General features: G+C 33.0%; 1 pseudogene; it reads left to right on the top strand.

Moving 5' to 3' along the window:
- Positions 1-4,143: 4,143 nt before the first annotated feature.
- On the top strand, positions 4,144-5,137 carry LOC110597497 (axin interactor, dorsalization-associated protein pseudogene; annotated as a pseudogene).
- Positions 5,138-5,566: the final 429 nt, after the last annotated feature.

Here is a 5,566-nt window from a genome sequence, read left to right as displayed (position 1 = left end):
GAATAGACACTTCTCAGAGGAGGACATACAATCAATCAATAAGTACATGAAGAAATGCTCACCATCGCTAGCAGTCAGAGAAATGCAAATCAAAACTACCCTAAGATACCATCTTACTCCAGTAAGATTGGCAGCCATTAGGAAGTCAAACAACAATAAGTGCTGGAGAGGATGCGGAGAAAAGGGCACTCTTGTTCATTGCTGGTGGGAATGCAAATTGGTGCAGCCAATTTGGAAAGCAGTATGGAGATTTCTTGGAAAGCTGGGAATGGAACCACCATTTGACCCAGCTATTCCCCTTCTCGGTCTATTCCCTAAAGACTTAAAAAGAGCATGCTACAGGGACACTGCTGCATCGATGTTCATAGCAGCACAATTCACGATAGCAAGATTGTGGAACCAACCTAGATGCCCTTCAATAGATGAATGGATAAAAAAAATGTGGCATTTATACACAATGGAGTATTACTCTGCATTAAAGAACGACAAAATCATAGAATTTGGAGGGAAATGGATTGGCATTAGAGCAGATTATGCTAAGTGAAGCTAGTCAATCGTTAAAAAACAAATACCAAATGACCCCTTTGATATAAGGGGAGTAAACAAGGACAGGGTAAGGACAAAGAGCTTGAGAAGAAGATTTACATTAAACAGGGATGAGAGGTGGGAGGGAAAGGGAGTGAGAATGATATATAAGAGGAAAGGAGGGGTAAGACAAGATAATACAAATGGAAGAAACGATTTACAGTAGAAGGGGTAGAGAGAGAAAAGGGGAGGGGAGGGGAGGGGAGGGGGGATAGTAGAGAATAGGACTGACAGCAGAATACATCAGACACTAGAAAAGCAATATGTCAATCAATGGAAGGGTAACTGATGTGATACAGCAATTTATATACGGGGTAAAGTTGGGAGTTCATAACCCACTTGAATCAAACTGTGAAAGATGATGTATTAAGAACTGTGTAATGTTTTGAACGACCAACAATAAAAAAAAAAAAGAAAATAGTTTTTCCTGAGTAACCAATACAATTGGACAGCTATTTTCTATCTAAATTTTTGAAGTCATATTTATTCTGTATTTGCTACCATTATTTTAGAATTTTTCTTCATGAATATTATGTCTTTGTTACTTTTTTCATGGCTGCTGTTGAGATCTTTGCACTTTGCAATTTAACAATATTTTGTTTAGAAAGACATTTCCTTTAATTTAAGTTGTTTGAGACTCTTTGGTCTTCTACTTGCTTTCATTCACCGTTTTACTCAATACTAGAAAATTCTCAGGTATTATCTTCCTAAATGTTACCACTCTATTTCCTATGATTTCTTCTTTATATCTATTTAAAACATATCTAGAACTTTTTCATTCTACCTAACATGTCTCTTCTGTTTTCTTTTGTATTTTTCATTTCATATTTTTCATTTCTGTGCAGTGTTTTCTGATCTTTTTCCTATTCACCACCTCTCTTCCATTCTGTCAAACTTGTTTAACATCTAATTAAATGTCTAATTAAGTTGTAAATTTTAATTATGTTAAATTTTTTTTATAAATTCTCTGTGGATTTTCATTAAATATGTCTAATTAATTTTGGTGGTCTTTAAATTAATGTTATATTTGTATCCTGTTTATTTCCCTAAATTATTAGTCATAACTCTTCAGTATAATTTTAAAAACATCTTCAATATCTGAGTTTTTGTAATTCTGGTTTTGTTTGTTGCTGCTGTTGATTCTTTTTCATGGTAGCTGTTTTTGCATGTATTTGGCATAAAATTTTTATTTAGTGTTCATATTCGTTGATGTTGTATGTTGGCTATGTATTTTGGGGTTGGGGGGACTTTGAATTGCTCCTACAAGATATATGAGTGAAAAATAGACTCAGGTTCAATACAAATAGGCATTCTTGATTTATATATTTTGATCTAAATATGTATGGTAGATTCAGAATACAAAGTATTTGAAGACTAGTCTTGAATCACATATTCTTAATGGATGTCTTGTATACCAAAAGACTTCACTTAGCACCAACGCCAAATTAAACATGACACTTCACTAACTATACTCTTTGCTTCTGTGAGGTTTATTTTTTGGTTGTTGCTGTCATTGCATATAATTTCCTCAACTACTTTCCCTTGAAACTATGGGTGATGCGGGATCTATATATGCCCCAGATTGACTTTCATTTCAGGGCTATCTTAAATCCATGATCTTTACTCCCTAAATGCACCTGATTTGAACTGTTTTCCCTTATTTCCTCTAAGCTCATCCAATCATTTAAGAGTGTTTTAAAATTACTTTATCAGTCAGTAATAGATGTTCCCTAGGAGAATATCTTTTCTCAATTTCTAGTCTATCATAATATTGGAAACACAAGGATCATATTAATTATTAAGAAAATTTTTCTATTTTCAGGAGAAACATGTTTTAAAACTGAGTCAAAAGATTATTACCATTCTCAGTTAAAATTATACAGTTTTAAGGATACTTATGTTATATAACAAAGTTGGGGCAATGATTTTAGGTGTGATTCAGTGGTAATAACCAAAATAAACTATGTTAAAAATTCATTTGAAGTCAGATTGTCTGGGTTAATATCCTTGCAATTTTGTAGGTGCATAATCTTTGATTAAATTGCTTAATATCTTGGGGATCCAGTTATTTCTGTTTTTATAAAATGATAAAATATTAATATCTACTTCATAAGTTTTCTTTGAGAATTAAATATGTTGATAGATATAAAATACTTAAGAGAAATGCTTGGCATACGGTAAGATAAAAAATTGTCTTATTATTATCAGAATAGGTATGGGTGTTACCAAGTAGTAAATTGCAAATTAATTATAAAATCAGCAGGATAAAAACAAAGGAATAGATGATAAAAAGCAGCTTTTAAAATTTGTATGTTTCATCCTTCACTTAAAATGAACTGAGTAGCAAAGCTTCCAACAAATGAACAAAAGACAGATTTGAGTTTTTTTTAATGACTTGAGTTAAAGTATTTATTTTAAATATGCTTCTAAGCAAGCACATAAAAACTGACATAAAGGTCTGGTGTTGTGGCTCAGTGGCAGAGTGCTTGCCTTGCACATGAGAGGCACTGAGTTTGATCCTCAGTACCACAAAAAATGAGTAAATAAAATAAAAGTATTGTGTGCATCTACAATTAAAAAAAAAGTAACAGAAATTTATACATTTCGTTTAGATGAAGTTCCAAACATATGAACCTGAATTCTAATGGTGTTGCCTTACCTTAGGCTTATTTATTACTCCAAAATGGTTTGACACAAATTTGACTACCATTTTGGAAATATACAAAGTTTCTAACAAATAGCTGCTGCAATTAGAATATATTTTTTGGTTTTTTTGTGTATACTTATTCACCTCCTTTTTAACATTTTAATAACATTTTATATGTAAATTAAAAGGTCTTCTTGCCAATATTTTGAAAGTTGGTATTTTCAGCTATAAATGTTATTAAAATTATAATCTCTTTCTCCAACTGAAAGAGAAGTGGCCTGAATTAATATAAATCCATGTAAATAAATTTCTTTTCCTTTCCCTATGGAGGAATATGTAATGCAGCATAATTTTTTTTAGTGAAGTTTCAGGACATTCAAATTTGAAACTTCATCGAGAGATGATTAGGATATGCATTTTTTTAAATGATAGAATTATTTGGAAGTAAAATACTCCACATCTGGTATACAGTAATTTACTTTTTGATCCACTGAATCCTCAAGACTGATATTTTGTTTTTGGCATATATGAATCTTAAATTCTTCATGTTGGGATTGGTTATTAAAACGATATGAAATGTCTGGGGCATAAAAGTAGAATTAAAGAAAATAAGAGAGTAGGAATATAGGTTTTACCAGTGTGTCCCAGTTACAAAGAATTTACAATATTAACCTAGGCAGGGCGTGTGGGCCCAGGTAGCCTCATAGTAAGACCATCATCAGTTTATCCTGGGACCAGGTTTGGGAAAGATGGCACTTTCGAGTTTGGGTGGTGTCAGAGATGACCTGAAGGTGGTGTAACACTGTGGCACCAATTTTGGGAGAGAAGCTGACTATGACTCATGGGACCTGTTGATGGAGTCAATAAACAGGGTTCCACTAAATTTGGATTGTATATTCAAAAGCTGAATTTTAGCAAGGTATTTATAAAAAAAGACTTAAGCATAACACAACAATTCTCGATTCGCAGAAAAATAAGATTATAGGCCACATTCCAATATTCTTGAATTTGTGATGTGCAGCATTACAGTCCACATTTTAAAGAAGAATTTAAACTGGAGGACATCAGGAAACTAGAACCAATCATTTTCTCATCTGATATACAACACAGAATAAAAAATTCCATACAATGTCTAATTCCCATTTAACATTCAGCTTGTCTCATTAAAGGGCATTTTAGTACCTGTTGAAGAAAAGTAGATGTAATCTGAAGAAGATGAAGACATTGGTGCTGGAGCAGGGCATTCTAATTCTTTTCTTACTATAATTCTTTTTTTAAAAAAAATTTTTTTTTAGAGAGAGAGAGAGAGAGAGAGAGAGAGAGAGAGAGAGAGAGAGAATTTTAATATTTATTTTTTAGTTTTCGGCGGACAAAAAATCTTTGTTTGTATGTGGTGCTGAGGATCAAAACCAGGCCGCACGTGTGCCAGGCGAGCGCGCTACTGCTTGAGCCACATCCCCAGCCCCTATAATTCTTGATGCATTATTTCCAAGGTTACCTTCAGAACCAGTAATGGAATTACTCACTATCAGGATTGTAAAAATTGGTCTGAGCGATCCTGGACATTTTACTGATCCCCACGTTACCATTAGTGTGAAGAGTTTCAATGGCATAGATTAAACTCCTGTACAAGATACTCCTGAAGTTTCAAGAAAAGAAGATACATATGTTTATTTTAATCTTGACATTGCTTCAGAGGCACGCTTAATAGTTAACCAAAGGTACAGGTATCTTGTTTAAATTCAAATACCACAAGCCTTTAAAAAAAAAAAAAAAAAAAAAAAAAAAAAAGATTACCAGCAGCAAGTGTTTTGTTTCATGAAGATGTATGAAGTTAAAACTGGGCCAACTGTAATAAAACTGGAGAGGAAACCCACTGAATTTAAAAGAAATTGTTATTATTGAAAAGGGAAATTATCTTCATTGATATCTAGCTCTGTACAAAGAATGATCCTAATGTTAATAACCTGGAAATTCTGTAAATTTTGCCACTGAGTAGAAGCCATTATAGCTCCTTATAGCTAAATTCACACTGATCTTATTTTCCTGCTTTGAAAAGTATGTGTTGGCCAGATCAGTACCCATGTGGGAGTGATTTTTTTAAATGAGTGGCTTGCTTTCCTGTCAGGAGCATATTTTCAGGCATGTTGATTAGTTGTTCTTTCTGATAAAGAACATTGCTGTTCTTTATGATAATGATTCGAGGGTTCACATTAGAACCATCTCAGAATAATTACACACTTTTAGATGGGTTTACAATGGCCTCTAAATCATGTCATCTAAAATTAATGTAGTCAGAGGCTAAAGAGATACTACTGGAGTAATTACTTCTCT

Source organism: Ictidomys tridecemlineatus, chromosome 8 (genome assembly GCF_052094955.1).
Source record: "Ictidomys tridecemlineatus isolate mIctTri1 chromosome 8, mIctTri1.hap1, whole genome shotgun sequence".
NCBI lineage: Eukaryota > Metazoa > Chordata > Mammalia > Rodentia > Sciuridae > Ictidomys > Ictidomys tridecemlineatus.
The sequence above is the reverse complement of the archived record's forward strand: the minus strand, read 5'-3'. Positions and strand labels throughout refer to the sequence as shown.